Genomic DNA, 12,862 nt, shown 5'->3' with positions numbered 1-12,862 from the left:
ACCATAAAATTAAGGAATTTTAACCAAACATCCTGATTACAGAGAATTTTGTTCTCATAAAGTTTGCAACATTTTCAGATATTTCATAATAAAGTGTTTTGGGTGGTTTGTGGTTGATGTTTAAATATTGTCTAACTAGAAATTAGAACAGAATTTGTACATTTGCAAAAATTATAATAATCCCTTACATATTTAAAGACTAATATATTTTTAATTTTTTTTATTTTAGCAATAGCTATGGAGTGCAAATTCAAAGGCTATCATTCTCATTGTATATAACAGTCAAAGAAATTAAGAGACATATTCCAGTTTTCATGGACTATCTTAAATATATGCCTCTTAAGTCATAAAGGTGGAAAATGGCAATTGATATCAAAAACCAAAGTATTGAAATATTTGATTGTAGATGATTTTCATAATGGCTTCAATTGTCTTTAGGATGAAGTCAATACCAATATTATTTGAGTGGGTATGTGTTTGTGGAATGGCTGACAGGTTTAAGGTGGAAAGTAATGCCTTTTCTTTGAAGTAACTGCCCAGGAATTTATTTGCTTTTGACTGATGTTAGAATAAAGATAGACCCATTGCCTCAGCTGACACAACAAGACACTGGAGTTACTTGATGAGTTTTTCCAAGATGAACTTGTCTAAACCTCTGAGAATCCATAGGGAAGTGAGTTGTGTCAATGACAGTCACAGCACCCCACTGTACATATGCAAAGACTACTGTTGTCAACATGAAAATGCATGTATATCTTACGGATACTGATTTCCTTTTCTTTAGACATACAGTCAGAAGTGCAATAGTTAGATAACATGGTATGCCTAATTTTAGGTTTGCAAGGAGCTGACATGGTTTTCTAGCTCAACAAAGAATGAGCATACTATTGTTCATAAAGGCTTACTAATTTGCATCCCCATCAGCCAGCAGAAAGCTCCTGTCTCTGCATCCCTCACCTTTTGTTATAGTAGTATTGACTATTCCAAATGGGGCAAGATGACATATCAGTATAAATAGTCTTGGTTTTCATTTCCCTGTGGCTAACTATATTGCACATTGTTATCTATTGACCACTTGCCTTACTTATTTTGAGAAGAATCTATTTGGATCATTTGTTCATTTTATTTGGGTTGCTTGCTTTTTACCTCTTTTTATAAAATAATATCATTCATTTGTCAAGTAAGTAGTGGCCAAGCTGTAAGTTCTTTCTTTATTTTGCTGATTATTTTTTCCACTGTGTAGATCTTGAGTTTGATGTAATCCCACTTGGCTGTCCTTTCCGTGATGTTGGATTCATATTTTTTAAAAAAGAAACCATTGCTTATCTAGTGTCTCAGGTGTTTTACCTACATTTCCTCCTAGGAGTTTCAGAGTTTGGGGTGTTATATTTAAGTCTGGTATTCATTGCAGTGTATTATATATAGTACAGGAGACAGGTAAGGGTCAAATACTAACATTCTGTCCATGAATAATTTCCCCAGCACCATTTACTGCAGGTATCATCTTTCCTGTGGTTTAGTTCTATTTTTACTTTTTATGAGTCAGTTCACTATGGATGTGTGGGCTGTTCCTTGGGTCTCTACACTGTTCCAGTGACCTGAGTGTTCTTCTGAACCCAATACCACACTGCTGTTGTTATATAGCTCTGTGGTGTGTTTTGAAAAGAATGTATTGTGATGTTTTTGGGTCTGTTTCTTTGTTTTCTTTGGGGTTCCTTGTGCTTCTTTGTATGTTTTAGGTTCCCCACCAGCATCACCAGAGTCTGTGAAGAATGCCATTGATGTTTTGATGAGAGAGCACACTGAATTTGTCAATTGTTTAGGTAATACAGATATTTTAACAAAATTGTGTCATCGAACCCATGAATGTGTGTGTGTGTGGGTGTGGGTGGGTGTGTGTGTGTGTATGGGGGGTACTCCATTTTTTTTGTTGTTGTTTCAATGTATTGATTTTTAAAGAAGATTTATTTCTATTACGTGAATGTATGAATGTTTGCCTGAAGAAGTAAGTGTACCACATGAGGACAGTTCCATGGCATCACGAAGAGGGATGTTAGCTAGCCACTTTGTAGTACTGAGGTTTGAAACCCAAAGAGCATCAGATGCACTTAACTGCTGAGCTATCTCTTCAGTCACATCATTTCTATTTATAGCTTTTATGTCTTTTCTTTTCCTAATTTCTCTGGCTAAAATTTCCCTACTATTGTGAATAAGTGATCTAAGAGTTGACATTCTTGTTTTATCCTCAATGTTAGAGGAAATTGTTTTCCTCATTCCACATGATGTTGGTGATGGGTTTGCCATGCATTTTCTATTATGTTTATCATATTTGGTTTTAGTATGCTGAGGTACAATCCTTTTATACACAACTCATTCAGAGTTTTAATCGTGAAGAGAACTTCATCTTAAGCTTTTTCTATGCCTATTTAGATAATGCAGAGTTTTACCTTCATTTCTACTTATATATTATGCCATATTATGATGCATTTATTTTGTGTATGTGTATTTTTTGTATAAGTCACACTTGGTCGTGATAAATTGTCCTTTAAATGTGTTATGGGACTCAGTTTGTGAGTTTTTTGTTGGGGATTTTTCATCTGTTTCATTGGGGATGTTTATCTGTAGTTTTTCTATCATTTTCTGGTTTGGCAGGAGTAGAGGAGTTGTTTAAAAGTTTTATGGAGTGCTGGCCTTCCCTTCCTTTTCTGATCCTTTGCCTAGGTTGGGTAGACTTTCTCTGGGGATTGTTTAGTTTTGTTCTGTTTTATTTCTCATTGATATCTCTAGGTTAATGGCTTCTTCAAATCCACTCTGGGCAAAAACAAAATTCAGGGAACTCGCCACCCTATGATCTTTGCAGTGTGAAGTTCCAGAGAGCCAGCCTCCTGCATTTCATCTTTAGTGCAGCCTGACTTTTGTTTTGTAAATTTATCTGGGTGGGGTTTTAGTCATGCTTTTATGGGAGTAAGATGATACAGGACATTTACTCCATCTATGTAATGCAGTTAATCTTGAGGGAATTAAGACTTGCATTTGCTAAAACCTATTTCTTGGCCTTTTGATATCTGAAGATCTATTCTCAAACATCCCATTCCCTATGCTAGCATTCTTTACTTTCTCTTCATAGCTGATGTGTTTTAGTAAAGTCTTGTCAATTTAATTTTCTTTTTAGATAGTCTGTTTGACTTTGTCTTTAATATTTTATTGTAGGTAGCTTTCTTTTTTAACTTTTAAAATAATATTCCATGTATTTATTTTAATTTGTCAATTTATGTTATTTTTCATTATTTCAAGTAATTGAGTCTAAACTGATGGAAGATAAGTGTTGGGGGCTATATTCTTCCATGAACTATTCAACATAGTGTTTTTATTATCAATCATGTAACAATATTTCATAATATATTTTTTTACTCTTGAGACATTGTTGTACTATTTGATTTCTGAAAATTTAGGACTTTCCAAGATCTCATATTTAAATGAAATTCCATTGTATTTTTGTTGTGTTCTGGAGAAATGTTTTGTAATAGCTCTGTTTCTTAAGCATTCAGCATCATGACAAGGATTTTTCTTTTGGTGATGCTCCTGAGCATCTCCTGACCATCTCTGAATTTATTTATTCATTTTTATGAAATACCTTCTGGCAAGATTCTTCACCATTGATCCTTAGAAAGTAAACATCAATACCCCATGTCAATCACCACAGCCCCTTTGTTTGATAAGATTTCCTCATCCTGCGTCATTTTCTGAATAGTGCTTACAACAAGAATCCTGAGGCCAATTCAGAATAAAATGCATCCATAAAAATGATTGCTAATAGGACTGTGTCCTCCAGTCATGTGTCCTTCATTCTTTTCACCAAGTTCACTAGCTATATTTTTCCACTTACCCATGCTATACTCAGAATAAAGTTTGATTGCCTTCTCAAATGATATAATCACATTGCAATATTTCCTATATTCAACACAGTGGTTCTGAATAAGATCTGAGTAACTATATTTTAATTAGTTTTGTCAAACAAATATATATATATATATATATGTGTGTGTGTGTGTGTGTGTGTGTGTGTGTGTGTTTGGTGTGTGTAGGGTGAGAGAGAGAGTCTGTGAAGATGAACCCTTTGGGTTATTGTGAACACAGTAAAGAAATAACATTGAGCCTGAATCTAGATGCCATTCTAAGTTATTACAAGAATCTTTTTCTCCTGTACTTTGTAGACGTTAAGCAAAATTTATAGTAACTCAGTTAAATTACTAACCCAGTCACGGAGATCCTGAAATTAAAATTAGACTGTAAAATGTCTGTTCTGAGAAAAAAAAAAAAGAGTGATCCCTGAAAACATAGTTTTCCTATACTTTCGAAGAGCACAAACATTAATATATTAACTCTAGGTGTACAGTGTTTACATGTTATGTGCATATAATCTAAACCTGTAAGGACTAAAGGTAAATGCTTCCTAATACTGTACTTCCTTCTTGAATTGACTGCTTTTGAAGACTAAGGTTGATCAGGTTTCGGCTTTTTCTCTGTGTAGTATACTTCACCCATCCAGAGGTCTGTTTGTTTCCTCCATTTCATTTTTTATCCTCAATTTTCATTAATGTTTTCTTCTTTTTATTTATTCTTCTTAAGTGTAGACAATTTATCTTTTGTGTTTCCTTATATTTAAATCCCTCTTTTCCTGTGGTCTCTATTACTGTGATTTTAGCCTTTGCATCCTCTACAATTTCTGTTCTTCCCATTTTATTTTCATTTTGGGGTTTTTTTTTCCTGAAGTTTTCCCCTATTTGCTGATTTGTTCCTCAACTTTACCTACCCTCTTATGCATTCCACATACTTTACTGTATATTTTTGTCATTCAAATTTTAAGAATTAATATTTTCCTTTTTTGAAGATTTGTTGTTATTTCACATTTTGAACACACCCTTTGAAATCTAAATGCTCTCCTGCTATCATCATCATCACCATCACCACTACCATAACCATCATCTCCATCACTGGTGTAGATCTTAGAATCTCTCATTCAGTGCATTTTCTTTCCTCTCATTTTTTTTTTTTTTTTTGTTTTGTTGTCCTAGCATGATATCTCATTTTTATATGAGATTGTTTCCACTTCTATTTAGCAGTGGGTATAGAGAATGGTAGGCCTCATATCACAGCCAGGAAAATCTTGGACTATAAGGCAGACATGGAAAAATTCTCCCCCAGTGTACATTGAAACTTTAGACACACTAGAACCCTTTTACCACTTTCCACAACAGAGAGCCCTCAAGTCAGCTCCTCACTTCTTTTCCTTGGAGTTATGGTGTTATCAGCATAAGCTCTTGAGTGTTACTTGTATTACTGGCTCTAAAAGAATTGGGTACCAAGCCACCTGGTATGGATCTGTTAGACACATTTCCCTAGGCATCAAACTGCAGCTGTTTCTCTATCACACTCTTGTTCCTGAGTCCACCAGGCAGAGTCCCCATTTCAGGGGTTGAAACACAGTAGTGTGTGCTCAAGACACAGTCATCAAGCTTCCAGAGAAGCATCTGGGTGCTTTCCATGTCCCCTGTGTCATCTCATAGAATTGTACAGCAGCTCTTCTTCTAACCCAGAGCCTAGGAAAGTCCCAAAAGATTACCCTACATCTTCAAGAATGTCTTGGTTCTAGGACAAGAATAAACATGAACTGTGCCATACTAGCAATTTGCTGGTGACCATCAAGTGTTTTTACAATGATGCAATTGCCAATGTTTTTTTCACAGTTGAATTTACTTTGTTCTTTCTGTGGAGTGGATCCTTAAAACAATCCTTTTTTTGGAGAAGCCTACTTATGCCATCCCAGTTAGAAGTCTTCCCGGTATTTCTTCATTTACATTTTAAGAAGACCACACAGCTCATGTGACTTCCCTGGTGAGACGCTGTTGAATGCTACCTCATGGATTACAGAAGCTGAGTTATTCTGAGATCATCCGAGATAGTCCTTGGGGAAAGATGAACAGTCAGTAGAGAAACTAAAGAACTCAAAATTTCTATTTGTGCATTATCTCCAGTTGCAACAAAACAAAAAGTGCCTGGATCAGTTCAAGAGGGCATGTTTGACAAGTATGCACATGATAAATTCTATGCAGTCAAGTCCTTAGGAATTCCACATTGAAAGCACATGACCCAATTAAGATGGGCTAGAATGGTGCTCGCTTCAGCAGCACAAATACTAAAATTGGAATGATACAGAGAAGATTGGCATGGCCCCTGCACAAAATGACACACAAATTCATGAAACGTTCCATATTTTTACAGGATATTTAATGACAAAGCCAGATTTTCAAAATATGTATCTACAAATCCAGCTCTACAGAAAGTTTGGAAGTAAAACTCCAACCTAAGGAAGTTAACTACACCCACAAAGATGTAGGCAACAGATAATCTCACTACACCAGAAACCAAGGGTAAAGCAAGACAAATATATCCACAATACCACTGCCAACAACAAATCTAAAACAAACAAGCATTAACAATCAATGGTCCTTACTCACCTTCAACATTAATGGTCTTAACTCACTTATAAAAAGACACAGGCTAACAGAATGAATACTAAAACAGAATCCATCCTTCTCTGCATACAAGAAACACATCTAAGCTTCAAAGATAGACATTACCTCAGGAAAAAGGGTTGGGAAAAGATACTCCAAACACATGGACCCAAGAAGCAAGCAAGTGTGGCTATCCTAATATCTAACAAGTTAGAATTCAAACCAAATTAATCAAAAGAGAATAAGATGATCATTTTGCATTCATTGCAGGAGAAATCCATCAACACAAAGTCTCAATTCTGAACATCTGTGCCCCAAATACAAAGGCACCCACATTCGTAAAAGAAATGTTACTAAAACTCAAACCTCACATAAAACCTCACACACTTATAGTGGGAGAGTTCAACAGACCACTCTCACCACTAGACAGGACCACCAATCAGAAACTCAACAAAGAAACAAAAGAACCAACAGAAGTTATATCTCAACTGGGTTTAACAGACATCTATAGAACATTCCATCCAAACACAAAAGAATATACCTTCTTCTCTGCTCCACATAGAACCTTCTCTAAAATCGACCACATACAAGGTGGCATAACAAACCTCAACAGATACAAGAGAATAGGAATAGTCCCCTGTATCTTATCAGACCACCGTGCTTTAAAATTGGAATTCAACAACAACACAAATCGCAGAAAACCTACAAACTCATGGAAACAGAACAATGTGCAATTGCACCACACCTGGATCAAAGAAGAAATAAAGAAAGAAATGAAGTACTTTCTAAAATTCAACGAGAATGAGGACACTACATCCCCTAACTTATGAGACACCCTGAAAGCAGTGTTACAAGGGAAGATCATTGCACTAAGTGTCCATATGAAGAAAACAGGATAGTCACATAAGAGAATCAACAGCACAACTGAAAGCCTTAGGACAAAAGGAAGCAAACTCACTCCGGAGGAGTAGACACCAGGAAATAATCAATTTGAGGGCTGAAATCAACAAAATAGAAACCAGGAAAAAATACAAAAAAATCAATGCAACAAACAGTTGTTTTTTTGAGAAATTCAACAAGATAGACAAACCTTTATGCAAACTAATGAAAAAGCAGAGAGAGAACATGCAAATTAACAAAATCAGAAATGAAAAGGGGAACATAACAAGGGACACAGAGGAAATCCAGACAATTTTCAGGTCATACTTTGAAAACCTGTATTCCACAAAAATTGAAAATTCAAAGGAAATGGACACATTCTGCATAACTATCACTTACCAAAATTAAATCAAGACCAGACAATTTAAATAGACCTATAACCCGCAATGAACTAGAAGCAGTCATCGAAAGCCTACCAACCAAAAAAAGTTCACGTCCAAATGGATTCAATGCAGAATTCTACCAAAACTTCAAGGAAGAACTAATACCAATACTCCTCAAATTGTTCCACACAATAGAAACAGAAGGTTCATTGACAAATACTTTCTACAAGACCACAATAACCTTGGTACCCAAGCCTCACAAAGACACAACTAAGAAAGAAAACTACAGACCAATATCCCTGATGAACATCGATGCAAAAATACTCAATAAAACACTTGCAAACAGAATACAAGAATATATCAGAGAAATCATCCACCATGACCAAATAGGCTTCATCTCTGGATTGCAGGGATGGTTTAACATATGAAAATCTATCAACGTGATCCACCATACAAACAAACTGAAAAAGAAAAGCCATATGATCATCTCCCTAGATGCTGAAAAAGTCTTCGACAATATTCAACACCCTTTCATGATAAAGGTCTTGGAGAGATCAGGGATAACAGGAAAATACCTAAACATAATAAAAACAATATACTGTAAACCAATAGCCAACATCAAACTGAATGGAGAGATGCTTAAGGCAATTCCTCTAAAATCAGGAACAAGACAAGGCTGCCCTCTTTCTCCATATATCTCTTCAATATTGTACTTGAAGTTCTAGATAAAGCTATAAGAAAACAAATGGAGATCAAGGGGATCCAAATAGGAAAGGAAGAAGTCAAACTGTCTCTATTTGCAGATGATATGATAGTTTACAAAAGCGACCCAATAAACTCTACCAGGGAACTCCTACAGCTGATAAACACCTTCAGCAAACTAGCAGGATACAAGAGGAACTCAAAAAAATCAATAGCCCTACTATATTCAGATGACAAAGAGGCTGAGAAAGAAATCAGAGAAACATCACCCTGTATAATAGCCACAAACAACATAAAGTATCTTGGGGTAGTGCTTACCAAACAAGTGAAATACCTATATAATAAGAACTTTGTGATTTTAAAGAAAGTAATTAAAGAAGATACCAGAAAATGGAAAGATCTCCCATGCTCTTGGATAGTTACGATAAATATAGTAAAAATGGCAATCTTGCCAAAAGGAATCCACAAATTCAATGCAATCCCCATTAAAATCCCAGCACAAATCTTTACTTACCTTGAAAGGATAATAATCAACTTTATATGGAAAAACAAAAGACCAAGGATAGCCAAAACAACCCTGTACAATAAAAGAACTTCAGGAGGCATCAGCATCTCTGTCTTTAAGCTCTACTACAGACCTATAGTTCTGAAAACAGCCTTGTATTGGTACACAAATAGACAGATAGACCAATGGAATCGAATCAAAAATCCAGATATTAATCCACACACTTACGAACACCTGATTTTTGACAAAACAGCTAAAAGAATACAATGGGGGGAGGAAAGCATCTTCAACAAATGGATGATGGTTTATAGAAGACTGCAGATAGACACATGTCTGTTGCCAGGCACAAAACTCAAGTCCAAATGGATCAAACACCTCAACATAAATCCAGCCACATTGAACCTCTTAGAAGAGAAAGTAGGAGGTACCCTTGAACAAATTGGTATAGGAGACCACTTCCTGAACATAACTCCAGGAGCATAGACACTGAGAGAAACAATTAATAAATGGGACCTCCTCAAACTTAGAAGCTTTTGTAAGGCAAAGGACACAGTTGATAAGACCAAATGGCTGTCCACAGATTGGGAAAAGATTTTCACCAATCCTACATCTGACAAAGGACTGATCTCCAAAATATACAAACAACTCAAGAATCTAATCAACAAAACACCAAATAACCCCATTAAAATGGGGTACAGAATTGAAGAAAGAATTCTCAATAGAGGAAATTGAAGATGCTGAAGGACACTTAAGAATGTGGTCAACATCCTTAGCTATCAGGGAAATGCAAATCAAAACAACTTTGAGATACCATCTTATTCCTGCCAGAATGGCTAAAATTAGAAACACCAATGACAACTTATGCTGGAGAGGATGTGGAGAAAGGGAAACACTCCTCCACTGCTGGTGAGAGTGCAAACTTGTACAACCATTTTGGAGATCAGTATGGAGGTTCTTCAGGAAAATGGGAATTAGTTTACCACAGGACCCGACAATCCCCTTCTTAGGCATATACCCAAATAATCCACATTCATGCAAAAAAGACATGTCCTCAAGTATGTTCATAGCAGCACTATTTGTAATAGCAAGAACCTGGAAGCAACCTAGATGCCCCTCAACTGAAGAATGGATAAAGATGTGGCACATCTACACAATGGAATACTACTCTGCAGGAAAAAATAATGGAATCTTGAAATCTGCAGGCAAGGGAATGGCATTTGAACAAACCATCCTGAATGAGTTAACCCAGTCACAAAAAGAGGAACATGGTATGTACTTGCTCATATATAGATTTTAGACCTAGAGCAAAGGATCACCAGCCTATAATTCACACCACCAGAGGAACAGGATACAAGGTGAATTCTAAGAGATTCATATAAGGTCCCTCACAGAAATGGGAAGAAACAAGTTCCCCAGAGCACATGAGAAGTAGGGAGTCAGTGAACCGAGAGAGAAGTAGGAGAAATAGAAGGGGAGGAGAGGAAAGCATGTGCGACTAGGAAGATTGAGTCAGGGTAGGAATAGAAAACCAAAGAGAGAGAGAGAGAGAGAGAGAGAGAGAGAGAGAGAGAGAGAGAGAGAGAGAAAAACTAACATAAAAGAGGGAGCCATTATAGGTTTGAAGAGAAAACTGAACATAGAGAAATGTCCAGAGACCTACAAGACTGACCCCAACAATTTGAGCAACTGTGGAAAGGCTACCATAAGTGCCCTTCCTGGATAGTGAGATCAACAACTAACTTATCCACCATCATGGAGCCCTCATCTAGTACCTGTTGGAAACAGAAGCAAATACCCATAACTTAATACTGGGTCGAGCTAGAATCCAGATGCAGAGGAAGAGGACAAGACTAGGTTGCAGAAACACATAGAGACAGCTGACCTGAAAAAGGAGGAGCTAAGGGACCTCCAGACTGATAGCTGGGAATCTAGCATGGGACTGACTCAGTCCCCGCCCCCCCCCCCCCCTGAATATGGGTCTCAGCCAGAAGGACTGAGCAGTCTAAGGGACCTCAGACAGTGGAAGCAGTGCACAAAGGGACCTTGCAGACACATCCCCTAGAGACAGGAGAGAAGACCTAGTCCCTAATTCAAATGACTTGGCAGATCTACATGACCCCACATGGATGGCATTGCCCTACATGTGGAATTGGTGTGGAGGGAGGGGATGGTGTTCAGGGTGCAAGTGAGGGGGCAGAGAGGGTAAGAGGGAAGGAGGGAGGGAGAGGAAACTGGGATTGACATGTAAAATAAAAAAAAATAATTTTAAAAAGAGAAATATTTGATACAGGACAGCAGAGTGAAATGATTAGAAGTTTTACTCTAAACAGTAAATAAAACATGCTTGAAAGGCAAAAAATAAAAAACAACAACAACAACAACAAAAACTGGGTGTAGTGGCACATGCCTTTAATTCCAGTATTCGGGAGACAGAGGCAAACAGATCACTGTGACTGCAAAGTAAACCTGGTATACAGAGTTAATTCCAGGACAGATAAAAGTTACACAGAGAAACCCTGTCTCAAAAAATTAAAAAATAGAAGTAGAAGAAATAGAGTAATAAAAAAGCCAAGTAAAGATGGAAAGCACAGAGGAACTTTGGATACTATATGCTGTTCTGTTAACTTTAAATTTTTTGACTGCTGAGGAAATAACAACTGTTAAAACACTGCTAAATTAATTCAATTCATATATTTTAAAAATCCAGTTCAGACTGATTCTGTCCGGTTCAGACCAGTTCTATCCGGTACAAACCAACTCAGACCAGTTTAGACAGGTTCAGACCAGTTTATACCTGTTTAATCGGGTTCAGACTGGTTCTATCTGGTTCAGACCAGTTTTGACCCGATCAAACTGGGTCTATCCTGTTCAGTCTGGTTTGATCTGGTTCGTACCAGGTTGATCTTGTTTGGACCAATTCAATCCTGCTTAGACCAGTTTTATCCGGTTCAGACTAGTTCAATCTGGTTTGATCCGGTTCAAAACGGCTCTATCCGGTTCAAACCAGTTAAGACTTGTTTAGACAGGTTCAGACCAGTACAGACCTGTCTTATCTGGCTCTATCCTGTTCAAACCAGTTCTACCCGGTTCAGACCAGTTTAGATAGGTTCGATTGAATTCGATATGGGTCAGACTGTTACAGGCTAGTTTGATCCAGTTCAGACCGGTTGGATCTGGTTCATATTGGTTCAGACCAGTTCACTCTGGTTCATACCTGTTTGATCAGTTTGAGACTGATTCAGACAGGTTTAATCCCGTTCTATCCGGTTTTATCTTGTTCAAGCCAGTTCAATTACAGGTAGAGAATATTTGATTATTAGTCTAAAGGTCTTTAGTCTAGAAGGCAGCCTGGGAAAAATAGTTTCGCACACCCCAAGTGGACACCAGTGTCACAATGAGTCATGCCATGCCTAGTACTGTTGGGGACCATCACCATCCTCACAATCTCAGGTCTCTCAGGCAGAAAATTACTGCCTCTTAAGGAAATAAACAGAATGTTCAGCAAAACATTCCAAGGTACAGGCTTGTGGTCTCACAGTCAGTTAAAGAATAGCTCAGAGCTCTCTCTCCTGCTGCAGTTTAACAGCCAGTTAAAGAGTAGCTAACCAGCTCAGTGCTATCTCTCCTGCTGCAATTTACAGCCAGTTACAGGTTAGCTAAACAATTCAGGGCATTCCTTCTACTGACCTTCTCACTTTGCCTATGTGCTAGCGTCCATGCCTTGGCTACACTCAAACCTTGCTTACATCCTGCCCATGGTCCTATATAAGCCTCCCCTGAGAAAACAAAATTTATCAGCTTAAAAAAAAAAAATGCTTTGACTTCAAAATTTAAGTCTAGGACAAGTTACTGGGGAAAAGGATTTCTAATTTTATTTC

At 37.2% G+C, this 12,862-nt stretch overlaps 1 non-coding gene across 1 annotated transcript; it reads left to right on the top strand.

Moving 5' to 3' along the window:
• The first annotated feature begins 6,172 nt into the window (after nt 1-6,172).
• LOC127230530 (U6 spliceosomal RNA) lies at nt 6,173-6,278 on the top strand. The gene has a single exon (XR_007835179.1). It is a non-coding gene; the product is annotated as a U6 spliceosomal RNA (small nuclear RNA).
• Nucleotides 6,279-12,862: the final 6,584 nt, after the last annotated feature.

The sequence above is a fragment of the Phodopus roborovskii genome, unplaced genomic scaffold, assembly GCF_943737965.1.
Source record: "Phodopus roborovskii unplaced genomic scaffold, PHOROB, whole genome shotgun sequence".
In the NCBI taxonomy this organism is placed as follows: domain Eukaryota; kingdom Metazoa; phylum Chordata; class Mammalia; order Rodentia; family Cricetidae; genus Phodopus; species Phodopus roborovskii.
The sequence above is the reverse complement of the archived record's forward strand: the minus strand, read 5'-3'. Positions and strand labels throughout refer to the sequence as shown.